Source organism: Ovis aries, chromosome 14, assembly GCF_016772045.2.
Source record: "Ovis aries strain OAR_USU_Benz2616 breed Rambouillet chromosome 14, ARS-UI_Ramb_v3.0, whole genome shotgun sequence".
Classification (NCBI taxonomy): domain Eukaryota; kingdom Metazoa; phylum Chordata; class Mammalia; order Artiodactyla; family Bovidae; genus Ovis; species Ovis aries.
In genome coordinates this window covers 59,560,269-59,574,154 of record NC_056067.1, presented here as the reverse complement: position 1 = coordinate 59,574,154, position 13,886 = coordinate 59,560,269, and the positions used below count along the sequence as shown (strand labels likewise).

The following is a 13,886-nucleotide window of genomic DNA, read 5'->3' as shown; positions in this document are numbered from 1 at the left end:
AACAGAATTACGAATCTTAATGATGATCTTAAAACTATAGAACACTAAAGGAATAGAACTCTTTAAAAAGAGTGATCATATGTAATTCAAATTAACTTTAGGGTAGTGTAGTTTCAAATACAATCAGAAAACATTCATTTTATGCAAACTCACGTCAGTTCGCAAAGAAAATATATTTTCCCACCATGACCTCAAAGCTCATCGTACTTTGTACTAAAAACACTGCTGTCTCATAATTGAGGAGAAACTAATGGTATATTGTACATTTTATGCATATTTATACATATTTAAAAGGTAAAGAATATACAGGACTAGAGACGTGACTCAGTGGTAGAGAAACCTGCCAATGCAGAAGACACGGCACAGGGGATACAATCCCTGGGTAGGAAAGATCCCCTGGAGCAGGAAACCACAACCCACTGCACTATTCTTGCCTGAAAAAAATTCCTTGGATAGGAAAGCTTGGTGGGCTACAGTTAATGAGATCACAAAGAGTCAGACAGGACTGAGCAACTGAGCAAATAAGCATCAATCAGGCAATACATTGGAATAGTAAACAATGCAAAGAAGCATTCTAATGAATAATGTGAAAAATAAAAGGCAGTTAGTAATTGTTCAACAAATACTGCACTGAGAAAATAAAGAATTCTGTAAACAATATATATATATATATGTTTTTGTGGGTTTTTTGCTGGACCATGTGGTTTATGAGATCTTGGTATATTGACCATGCGATTAAATCTATGGTCACTGCAGTGAAACCACTGAATCCTATCCACTGGACTATCAGGGAATCCCTAAAATAATTTAAAAAATAAAAAAATAAAAACGCTTTCTAATACCTCTTAGAAATCTATCAGTAGACATATAGGCACTTTATGACTATTAATTAGAAGCATTAATAAGTGGTTCATGTAAGTTCTATTGTGTAATACAAAAAGACCATCATTTTTAAAATCAAAAAATAAGTAAACATTCTGCTTACACAATAATCATTCAATACATCAACTCCTATCTACACAGTAACCTAAACTCACCCAGTTCATTGGCTCCAAGATCCATGTAAAGGAACAAGCTGGGGCTTCCCTTGTGGCTCAGTGGTAAAGAATCCACTGCTAGTGCAGGGCACACAGGTTTGATCCTGATCCGGGAAATCCCCACATGCCTGACAACAACTAAGCCTGTAGGCTGCAAGTGATGATTCTGTGCTCTAGAGCTGGGAGTCACAACTACTGCACAACACAGAGACCACGCATTGCAGCAGGAGAACCCACTAGAATGAGAAGATCATGCACTGCAATTAGAGGGTAGCCCTTGCTCGCTGCAAGTAGAAAACCTGAACAACAAAGACCCAGTGCAGCCAAAAACAAATAAATTTTAAATAAATCTTTAACATACTGTTATGAAGATAAAGGAATGTGATTGGAAAACCTAGTTAACTAGAGTCAGAGACAACTCTCTTGGGAACGAAATGTAAAATAACAACATACAAGATGTAATGTAGATGAGACATGTGACAATAAGCATGACAGGAAGTAAATATATCTTTTAAGCAAAAGTAACCTTTGAGGCAAATTCCTGTGGTCCAGTAGTTAGGACGATGTGCTTCCACTGTAGGGGCACAGATTCCATCCATGAATGGGGACTAAGAACCAGACTGCCATGTGGCACAGCAAAAATAATAATAATAACTTCTAATTTTATCTATAAAACACGCCAGTCTATGGCGTCTAACAGCACAAATAACCACAGGAGGGGGACAAGGGAAGTAAATGCCTTTGAAATAGCTCCTCACGTGCTACCCAAAGTCAAGCAACAAAATTGACAGGAGTCAAATGACAGATTGTTGCAGAACATATAAAGACCTTGCCTTTGGGACCTCTTTTCTTGGAGTCCAGTTTCCAGGAAACTTTAAAAAAAATCACTTTGTTCATTTAGAAACAGCCTTCTGTAGTCAAGTACTTTGCATTTTCCTTAATAAAATGTAATTTTGAGGTAGGACTTGGAAGGGCTGCAGGTTGGACATCTCCAATCAGCTACCATCCTCTTGCATGCTCTGAGACAAGAGATAGGTGGGCTCCTTGAGGAATTTACAGCCAACAAAAACAGGGTAAACGGCAGTTTGTCTCTTAATTCAAGGGAACAATCATGGCAAGGACAAAGAAAGGAAAAGCCCTGTCTGATGAAGGAGACAGTACACAAGCGCAGAAAGGCGCCTTGGAGTTAAAGTCAGAGGATCAGTCCAGGCCATAATGGGTTTTGTTCCTCTGAGAAGCCTTTACTTCAAGATCCAGGGTGTGCCTATGTACCCAAGGGAGGGTCCTGAGACAAATTAACCAGGGGGAACAAAGCAAGGTGATTGGCCCACATTTCCATTGCTTTCTTACTAAAAACACACGTCTTACTTTCCTTAAGCAACCATGAGCTGTCCATTATATTAGCATTTTGTAGACTGGTGAACATAAACACCAGTGATAGTGTCTAAGAATATTTGCTTTATAGAGAACATCTCAGGTGGCACCAAACGTATTCATTAATAGTCCAAAATCTCTTTAGTTTGTCTGTAAGAGGAAATGAGTTTCAGTAATCTGTGTTTCAGAGTCTTATTTATTTGGAAATGACCTAGATATTCAATGAACTTGCATCTCTTAGTTTAGCACAACCCTAGAAATTCAGGTTATTCAAATCTGGAGAGATTACTTTAGACAGACATTTCTAAAGTATAATCACCCTAACAGAGTTAATCTAAAACTCCAATCGCATTTGCATTCTTTCCTTAAAAGTTTCTTCACTCGAGTTACTTTAAGTGTTGACAAACTTACTTAACATTAAACCTAGGTACAATAAAAGTATTAGACAATGTTGAAGACACAAGACATGTCTTAATTAGATTAGCAAACAAACATTAATACTAGATATTTAATATTGAATATTTCCCAGTTCACGTGAACCTGAAAGTCATTTAGGTTAATTTCTCTTGTAATTGTTTGATTTGTAAGTACTTTTTTTTTTTTAACAAACAATTGAATTAGAGCTCATTTGCAAATTAACCTCGCAATATTATCCAAAAAAAAAGACACACGCTGAGACAAATATAAATGCAGATCGACAGACATGAGATCTCTCATACCTGCTTGAGATTTAAAATGTCTCTTTCACCGCTTTCTTCCCACCTCTCCACGTGGTTTAAAATTCTAATTTGCCCAAGACTGACATCCCTGGATAAATGGGTTACGTACTTACATGGCGTAGGTTGCATGCTCTGCAGGGTCACTTCAGTCCTGTCCAACCCCTGCAACCCCGTGGACTCTAGCCCACGAGACTCCTCTGTCCTGGGACTCTCCAGGCAAGAATACTGGAGTGGGTTGCCATTCACCTCCAGGGGATCTTCCTACCCAGGATCAAATCCATGTCTCCTGTGTCTCCTCAGGGGCTGGCAGGTCTTTACCACTAGAGTCATCTGGGAAGCCCTGGCAAAGGTTAACTTTCAGCTTTTTTCGGCAGGTCTTTTTAACAAGCTTGCCGTTTTAAATTCCACATGTAAAAAGAACCGGTTTTGCACTTTTAAAGAAAAAAAAATTCATCTTAACCAGTTTTCTCCAGAGTCTAAACAATAAGGCTATCCTGTATCAAACAAGTTATCTCCTTCCTATAGTCATAGATTTATGGCTATACAGATCAAATAGTGCTCAAATTGACTGTGATAACAGGGCCAGAAGGACTGATAAAAATCTTGGAACGTCCCTCCAAGGAGATGGGTGTTTGATCAGAAAAATCTAAAGGGGTAAACAAACTTGCTGAGTGGGGGAACCTGGGCTCCTCCGCTCAGAGACTGGGGCAGTTAGAAGGGGACCAGCTGATAGAGAGGGAGACAGAGGGGTTGGGAGGGCTGTAAGGCCACAACAGGACCCGGTACAGGCCTAAAAGAGATCTTGCCTTCATCTCTGTGGGTGCCAGCACCACTCGAGGTGCTGTACATTTCACATGTCGAAGAACAGAGCCCTAAGTAATGAGAAGAAAAATCTCCAAGAGTTCACAAACAATAAACATCTGTTTTCACAGAACTCCCACTTGAGAGTTTCCCAAACCCCATGAACGGTGTGGCTTCCTCCCTGTGCTTGTGACAGTTGCCTGTGATCACACTGTGGATACTTTCCCACTCATCTGGATGTTTGTTAGCACCTCATTCTCCACAATCCAGGGGTCTTCTTCCTGCCCCAAGAATGGAGATAACGTTCAGATCAGAAACAGAAGTTCCTACTCAGAAGTAATGCCATATACTGTGGCTTCTTCCAGAATCCAACTCTCTCTCTCTTTTAAATAAATGTATCTGTGATTTTTAATACATTGGTGTATTTATTTCTTCTGGCTCGGGTGGGTGTTCGTTTCTGCTTGGTCTTTCTCCAAGTTCAAAGTAGGGCTACGCTCCAGTTGCAGTGCTCGGCGCCTCACTTGCTGTGGCTTCTCCTGGGTGCATGGGCTTCAGCAGTTGTCCCATGTGGGCTCAGTAGTTGCAGCCCAGGCTCTAGAGTGCTGGGTCGTGAGGCACACAGGTGCTGGGGTCCAGCCCGGATCCAGGGAATTCGAAGGTGGGGACGGCGTCGGCATCCTTGGAAAATCATATTTAATTACAGATATATAGATAGATTAGAAACGGATATGTAGTAGGAAGATTAGTGGAGAAAAGAGGCTGAATAACTTGGATTACGTGGAATAGCATCCATGCTCCAGATGGGAATTCAGACAGAAAAACAGGGAGCGAAAGAAACGACATGGGGAATTAGTCTTTCTGGAAACTGATCCATTCTTTATTTTGGGTTTGCTTATGTACCTTTTGTTGCATAGGGATGAATACAGGAGTCACTCGGGGGTCAGCAGTCCTGACCTTTATCAAAATCAGTTGCTTCACATAAATGTATTTAAAAAAGGTCTTAGGGATATTACATCATCTTTTGGCCATGAGTGAGACCTGCTGACATTTTATGATCCTTTCTTTCTGATAACCAAAAATTTATTTTCCAAGGGTGTTTTTCTTAAACCAGGCACCACCCTCCAAATAAAGTTACGTTCCTATAGGGTGAGGGTGTAGTGAGTTACAATCAAGAAAGGAATTTATTTACCCAAGGTTAACAGTTAATCTTAAAGTTAATACTTATTTCTCCCATATGCTTAAAGGCTAATACTTATTTCTCCTATATGTTAGTTATATTCATTATAAGGGCAGGGAATATGGAGATTTAGCAGCAAACATCAGCCCAACAAATGAAAATCCTTTCACCAATGTTCCTTTAAGATCTATTTAGTCTTAAGATAGTGATAAAGTTACATTTTTAGATAGCAAGGACACAGTGGTTTATAACAAAGTACAGTGATCTATTACAAAGAGAAAATTCATTAACTCAAAAGTCTAGTATTGCTAACCTTAAAAACTACTATATTTCCTTTTCTGTAGTCCAAATACATTGATTAATATATTCCCAGGTGCTTAAGGATATGGAGGCCTCAGCATCATTGACTCAACAAGAAGAAAAAGCCCTATGCTAATTAAGACTCATAATACTCCAAAACTCTCTGTGCTGTTATGGTTGAGAGGTAGTAAACAATCATGTGTGTAGTGGCAGGAGTATGGATAATCCTGTCACACAAGCTAGCCTGTCAGCAGAGAGGTTTGACCTGAAACATCCTTGTCCCACCCAGGGAGGGAATTAGCAGCAATTATTGACACAACAAATGAAAAACCCTTCACCAATATAATTCCTAACCAACACACTATACTAATAATTTCCAACTCCCAAGAGAATTTGCCTTTAGTAAGTCTAAAACATTTCGTTCCTCTAAGATTCGGAGGATGAACAATCACATGGCCAGACAAACCTATACAGGCGGGCTAGGTAACCTTCAGAGGAGTCCGTAAGCTGAAACACTCTTGTCACGCCCAGGAATTTTATTGCCTTGAGCTGCATTTACTCCTTCCTCAGAGAAAGTTATGGGAGAGCCCCCAGTCAGAGGTGTAGGTGAGAGCATAAAACAGACTCTGGTTTTGGGGTAGATGCTCGGGAACAGGGGTTTTCTGAGGCTTGATCACGCCTTTGCGTATGCCAAGCCTCCTTCTCATGACCTTTGCCGTGGGTGGAGTTCACGCTGGCCCCGGTTTGTTGCTGCTTGGTCTTTTCTCCAAGTTCAGCAAGTAGGGGCTACACTCCAGTTGCAGTGCTCGCTCACTTGCTCTGGTCTCCTGCACGGCTTCAGTACTTGTCCCATGTGGGCTCAGAATTGCAGCTTCCAGGCTCTAGAGTGCTGGCTCGTAGTTGAGGCACACAGGCGTAGCTGCTCTCTGACATGTGGATCTTCCCAGACCAAGGATCCAACCTGTGTCTCCTGCATTGGCAGGTGTAGAATGAAGCTCTTTGTCAGCCAAGGAGTGAGGACATTACAAACTGACAGAAAAATACTTCTCAAATGAATTTACTATCTGCCACCTTCTGAATGCACAGGGAACAGCAGGATCTAGTTCCTACCTAAGAACTACTGAACCAAGAACAGGGCTAGAAAGCAGGCAACTGGATATTTCAACATTTGAAATCAGCTTTATAAACACTCAAGCTGTGGAGAAACTCCTGGTGTATCACACAGGGCATCACCTGAAGGAAAGGCAAGTTTAAACTCCTGATACCAATCATGAAGCTTTACATATGAGTCAACAAGCTTTTGAGCTTAGTCAAGAAAAGAGGGGGATCTCAAAGGTACAGAGGAATGTGCAGAGGTACCCCAGGGCAGATCCCTACTTCAGAGGAAGGGATCCTCACCCACAGACAGCAGGTTCTGAGGGTCTCACCATCATATCCTGGTACAAGGTCCTCTGGGCAGGGTCCAGGCATTCCCACTCCTCAGCAGTGAAATCTAGGAACACATCCTTGAAGCTTAACTGTGCCTCAAATGAAAACACACTCACCAACGGGCCCTGAGGAGGATTCTTAGTTTCACACAAAATGAGAAGAGGTGAGAAGGGTAAAACTCAATTCAATTGAAGTAATATTCTGATAAATCCATTAAAAGCTGCTTGAAGCAAACTGTTGGTCTGTAATCTAATTTAAAATTTCCACTTTTCCTAAGATTATGATATCCTGCAATCAACATGAATTTGTCATGTATGTGGAAAATACATGAAAAATACACAAATTAAAACCAGCCCTGGGTTGTCTATGAAGTGTTACATTCAACACACTGAGCATAGTGTCACTATCTACATGAGTTACAGCAAGACTCGTGTCTTCAGAGATGACAAAGTCCACAGTGACTTTAAAACAACATATTGTGATGATGATGACACCATCACACTGACGACAGGTTTCAGCACGTCCTACACACTAAGCATTACTCTAAAGACTTCACACGGATGAACTTGTCATCAACAAAACAGCACGTTAGAGAAAGATCGTCCACCTTACTGGGGAGAAAAATCTTTCACTCTAAGAAATCGCTCAGATCAAACAGGTAAGAAATGAGGCAACAGCATCTGAGCTCAGGTGGTTGGGAGAGACATCTGAACCTAAAGAATCAACCAGTTAACTACCTGAGAAGGAAAGTGCATCCACAGAGAGTTCCCTGAGAATACCTGAATCAAGTTCAAGGCAGCTGAAATACAACAGAACAGCATAAATGGTCACGATACAGGGTCACACCTCTCCCATCGCAACCCACACAATGTCAATACTCTGACTACAGTTTGCACCACTCTGCGATGATGTAGAAAAATCAGCGCCATGAAATACACTTAAGATACAACTGAAACTGCAACAAAGCATACACCATTATTTATGAGATGATGTTTCTGTAATAAAACCATGGAGTTACATATCCATGCATTCATGCATGCGTGTGTAAACACACAATTGATTAAACAGAAGAGTGCTCTTTATTTATTTTCTTTCATTCTATCAAATTTCATTCAGCATCAGCTTTGTGCCTCAAACTTGAAATACAGCAGTGAACATGATGGAGCCTACAATCCAGCAGCCAGCCAGCCAATTTCATCCACAATTTTACTGTAACTACTGAAATAAGTGGTCTGACACAGGCCTGGTGCTAAGACAAGATTAAACAGAAAGTCTTAAGTGACATTGAGAAATCAGACAAGGTCTCTGTGAGGAAGAAACTTAGGATTGGCAAATGGGAAACAGAAGAGTGTTGCAAGCAGAGAGAACAGCCTGAGTGCCAGCTCTGAGCGGGAAGATATTTACTGAACAGAAAGTCAGTCAGTGTGACTGGGACACAGGGAATGTACATGGGGTGATGCCAGGCAGAAGCTAATTATGCAAGATCTATGGATTTAGGACTTTATTCCAAAAGCTAATGGAAGTCACTGAAGAATCTGCAAGAGGAAAGTTAGACACTTAGATTTGTTTTCAGAGCTCAATCTGCTGTGTGTGGAAGTTGTTGTTTACCTGCTTACTCATGCCAGACTCTGCAACCCCGCTGAGGGCAGCCCGCCAGCTCCTCTATCCATGGAATTCTCCAGGCAAGAATACTGAGTGGGTTCCCATTCTCTTCTTTATTTTACTTCTTCATTCACTAACTTTGTCAACATTCTATTTCTTTTTCAAGCTTATTTATTTTGCTTATGTTGGGTCCTTGCTGTGAGTGGGCTTCTCTAGTTTCAGCTGCAGTGCCCGGGCTTCCTTGCAGTGGCTGCTCTTGTTTTGGAGCACAGGCTCTAGAGAGTGCGGGCTTCTGTAGTAATGGCTCCAGGGCTCTAGGGCACAGGCTCCCTGTCGTGGCCCTTGGGCTTAGTTGCTCTGAGGCATCTTCTGGGACCTGGGATGGAACCCATGCACCCAACAATGGCAGGCACATTCTTAGCCACTACTACCAGGGAACTCCTCAACATTATCTTATTCTAGTTCAATAAATAAATAAATAAATAAATAAAATAAAAAAAGTAATACAAGTAGAAAATAACATACAGATTTCTTCCAATCTTTATAAAATACCTGTATTTAAATATATATGGGCCTCCCTATGGGTAAGTGGTAAAGAATCCACTGGGCAATGCTAGAGATGTGGGTTGTTGCCTGGTCAAGATCCCACATGCTGAGGGGCAACTAAGCCCATGAGTCTCAACTCTGAGCCAGAGCTGTAGAGCCCAGGAGGTAATCTACTGAAGCCAGCATGCTCTAGAGCCTGGGCTACAAGACAAGAGAAGCCACCACAATGAGAAGCTGCACACAACCAGAGACTGGCCACCAGATCTAGGGAAAAGACACTCAAGCAATGAAGTCAGAGTACAGAAATAAATATATTTAAAAATCATAGTGTGATTTTATAATTAATTTTAGGTATGTACTTACTAACAACATCAAAAATTTATTCCTTTATTCCATTAAAAAATACTAAAATTAGTAAAGTTGAAGAATTCCCTCATGGTCCAGTGGTTAACATCCTCACTTCACTGCAGGGTTTCAGGTTCGATCCCTACTCAGTGAACTAAGACCCTGGAAGCTGCATCATGTGGTCAAAAGAAAGAAAAAAAAGTACGTCGCCTGATTTTACAGTTTAAATTAGATGGTCTAACAAAATACTCCCTAGCCCTGACATCTCTTTCTGAAGGTTCAGTTCCATTCCCAAACACTTAAGTTTTCAAGGAGGTGCTCACTTAGTTTTAAATGTACTGTAAAAATTCAGAACTGATTTGCCCTCATTGGCCTCTTTTGCAGGTTTTACTGTACTGTACATGTTAATACCTGAGGTCCACCTACAGCTTCTTTACCCTGGTTAACAGAGTAGACAGAGCATCCAGATGGGCCCTCAGCAACTCTGCTGCCCAGCACCAAGACCCAGTCTCAGACCCATGGGTGAAGCCCTGCCCAGGACGGTTCCCAGGGAACCTCCTCACAAGGCCAGGTCACCAGGTCATGGGGAGACGGGATCTAAGTGGAGACAACAGGCCCTGATGGAAGGCCCCAGGTGAGTGTGGGTGTACAAGAGTCAGACAGGATATTTCAGAGTCAGACATGATTAGCGAGTTCAGAGAAGGGGAATTCAGGAAGGACAGACTGAGAATCCACTGAGAATATGACCTTACCAGAGAAAGAGCCATGCCTGACCTCTTCTGGGCTTCTTCGTCCGTGAGTCTTCACAGTTCTATCATGAAAGTGGAAAACATGCTGTTTAATGCTTAGGGTCAACACACCCTCTTTCTCTGCACCAACGACACACAGGGAAGCCCTCACCATGAGGAACAGACAGTCCCCTGTGGCCACTGTCTCAGGAGAACTCAGGAAGGTCAACTCCCACACAGAGTCCAACATGGAACTTTCCTACACTTTCCCGCGGATCATACTCCTCCTGGTGAGGCCTCATGCACACAGCAGCAGGGTACCTGCTCACCCCACGATGCCCTTCAGGTCACACAGGACGCCCTGGTCCAGCCCCACTTAGAGCAGACTCCCTTCCCTCCCAGGGCCTGGTTTCATTCTCAAGTGGAGGCTAAGAGCCCTGGTGCTCAATGCAGGATCCAGATCGGAATCATCTGCGGCCTGTGCACATTCCTGGGCAAGGCCCCACACGAGAACCTGAGGAGTCTGTCTGATGAGGGAGGGGTACAAAACACGCCGGACCCCAACACATACCTTTCAGTAACAGCATTGCAGGTGGATTCTTTACCAGCTGGGCTATGTAGCTCAGAACAGGTTCCAAATCTGGAAGAGCATCACATAAGGCCTCAGTCTGTTTATTTGTAGCTAGACCCAGAGCCTCAGTGTTGTACTGCAGCATCTATTAAGTCTTTTATCTCAGTTATAGAGTTAATCTGTTTTTAGTTTTGTTAGTATCATTTGGTCATAAGGGTGGCTTCCTTGTCCCTCAAGTATCAGAGTGGAGCCTAATTTAAGTAGGAAGTCCCTTGAGTTAAAAGAGAGGTGACAGGCACAGAAATCGATGGAGAAACCACTGGCCATTGTTGGAGCATGAAATTCCTGGAAAGCGGCCCCGTGTTGGTGCTGATGTTCCCATTATGTATTTTTATGGTTGTTAAAATTCCGGCCCTTCAGGTTAAGACAGAAAGGACTGCACTGGTGTCCAGGAATTCCATCTCAGCCCCAGCTTCAATGACCCCTGGAGCTTCAGCACTAGTTATATACACGGTGCTGTAGGCAGATGTAGACCTCGGGGCCCCTCAAAGTTGGGAAACCATCCAAGGCCAAGGCCCCATGGATCTCAGGTGTCTGGGGCATTCCCTCCTCCTGTTCCCTGGCTGTCTGTAAAGGGAGAGTCCGTCACAATCTCTCCAGTGCCCTTCTGTTCAGGGCACCCTGGATTGGTTTGGGTACTTGTGGGCCTTGTGGTCCACCATGGCCAGCTTGGCCTGCAAAGGCTGACTTCCTCTGGTGATCTCTGAGTGGACAAAGCTACAACCATCATTTCAGCCCTTTGTATATTACTCTGGGAGTGTTCAGCCTTTTCAACCATGTCCCTATTATCAAAAACTGAATAAGCCAGGTGGAGCAAATTGCTCATAGGAGTCTGAGGACCAGCAGTTGCTTTTGAATCTCACTCCTGATGTCGCAGGGTGGGCTATGAAATGCATAGCCGAAAGGGCCTGTCCTCAAGGGAGAAGGGATCCACACCCCTATATATTTTTTGTCTATGCTCTGTCTTTGTTGCTGTGTGGGCTTTTCTCAGCATGGGCTTCTCACTGCAGTGGCTTCTCTTGTTTCAGAGCACAGGCTCTAGGGCCTGGGCTTCAGTAGTTTCAGCTCCCGGGCAATTGCTCCATGACACATGGGATCTCCCTGGATCAGGTTTAGAGCCCATGTGCCCTGCATTAGCACGTGGATTCTTTCCCAGTGAGCCACTAGAAAAGCCCCTGCTATATTTTTAAAGCTTCTATCAACCTCTCTTGAAATGCTTTCCAATTTTCATCTCACCCCTGTTGTACTACCTCCACTTTTCATAACTGACACGTTTTACTGTAGGTGTTTTCATAACTTCTGTTAAACAATCATGTCCTCAAGGACAGCACAGTGCTCCCGCCCCTGCGTGGCCTTGTTGGGCTCAGGCCGCCACTGGGTCAGCATGGACCCTAGCTGCCTGGGAGGGTAAAGTCTGCAAATCTCCCTTTGGATGAGATCAAAACATCTCATTAACTGGGAAAACTCCATCCTGGAAAGTTCAGTGTTCTCAGAAAAATATAAAGTTATCTTCTGACTTATGGACAAGGAGAAAGGTGGAGAAAAGATAGACATGGAGAAAGGCTTCTCACAGAGGCGGAGCCATGGGGCAGTTGGTCCATAACTTACAGGCTGCAGGTGCTGTCTGGGCTGAGATTTGGCCCTTGGGTAACTCGGGGTACAGAGAAGGAGCTCCTGAATATAGTGGGCAGTCTCCCACCCTTGGGTGCCCTTGACTCTGGGCTAGTGGCCTTGGCTGGAGCAGCAGCGAGACAGTCCTTACCATTCCCCTCCCTCAGGCAGTAGTTAGCTATCCAGATGTTACGTTCCTGTGTCCCATTTCACTGTGCAGTTTAATCAGGACTTGTGCTTAAAGCTTTAGATGTTATCCTTTTGAGTAGTCTCTCAGCCAGGTGTGAATGGCTGAGAAACTGTCCCAAAGGAATAATACAGAGTGTGTCCAGTGGCATTGACAGAGAGCTTTCAGGAACTGGTCTGGCTGCAAATTAGGAAGTAAAGGAGTCAGAGGAGGGTAAATCCTGGAAGCTGATTCCCTTCAGTATCCTTGTGCAGGATATTGAGAATGCCTCATAAGAGGCATTTATACAGGGTGGACACAGTCCTTTAAATGATTTTTTCTAGAACATATAATCCCCTGGTTATAGATTATGGATATCTGATCTGCATCCGAAGATAGCTTACACTGCTGAGCTTCAGACCCAAGCCTAGAATATCTTCCTAACAACTCGATTAAACTTTATAATAATATGACAAAAGTGTTATTTAAAAAGTGAGTTTTAGACAGTAGATACTGATCTCAGCCAAATTAAAATTTAATATCTATTAAAAGATAATTCCTTTCTTCTCAAATCACCCTCATTTGTCCCAAATCGGCCAAGTTAAGATTAATTTGATTGTAAAATGAGTGTTAATTGATAACATAGGCTTGTAAAATTTGTCCAGGAAAGTGAGTGTCTTGATCACTAAAAACTGTACAAAGTATACCCTAGTGAAAACACATTTCAAAAATATTTGTTTATTTAATTTTGGCTGTGCTGGGTCTGCACTGTTGCTCGGACTTTCTATTTGCAGCAATCAGGGGCTACTGTTTGCTGTGCACTGGGTTGTCACTGAGTTTATTCTCTTTGCAGAGCATGGACTCTAGGGGCATGGGCTTCAGTGTGGCTTCCAGGCTTTAGAGCACAGGCTGGGTAGTTGGGTCGCATGGGCTTAGTTGCCCACAGCATGGGGGATCTTCCCAGATCAGGGATAGAACCCATGTCTCCTGCATTGGTAAGGGGACTTTACTGCTGAGCCTCCAGGAAAGCCCATGAGTTAATTTTCTTGCTGACAAACTTTACAACAAATATACTTACTGACTTTAAGTAAACCTGAACAAAAAACATTGTACTTAATAGTGATGTGTCTACATGACATGTCTCTATTAAACAAGCAAACAACAAACTTTAATGCCAGATGTTAATTTCATACTAAATGTTTCTTGGGGTCATATGAATCCAAAATCCATTTAGCTTAGTTTCTGTTATATTTAGAAATGTTTAATTTGTAAGCATTTTTTTGAAAGACAGTTAAATAGAGCTCACCTACAAATTAACCTGAGCAATACATATATCCCAATAGAGATCTCACAGTTTCACTTTAAAACTTAGTCACAAAACAGGCATTGCAATGCAAAACTTACCAGCTTAGGATATTTGA

At 42.6% G+C, this 13,886-nt stretch overlaps 1 protein-coding gene across 9 annotated transcripts in view; it reads right to left on the bottom strand.

Moving 5' to 3' along the window:
* The window catches only part of LOC114117957 (zinc finger protein 160-like), a 188,376-nt gene that overhangs the window by 84,799 nt on the left and 89,691 nt on the right, over positions 1-13,886 (bottom strand). The window contains exon 1 of one of the 9 annotated variants that reach the window (XM_060398871.1): positions 6,807-6,885. The exons of the other annotated variants lie outside the window; for them this stretch is intronic. The gene's annotated coding sequence lies outside the window, so the exon portion shown is untranslated. Of the gene's footprint in view, positions 1-6,806; positions 6,886-13,886 lie in introns of those variants that run through there. 9 annotated transcript variants of the gene reach the window in all.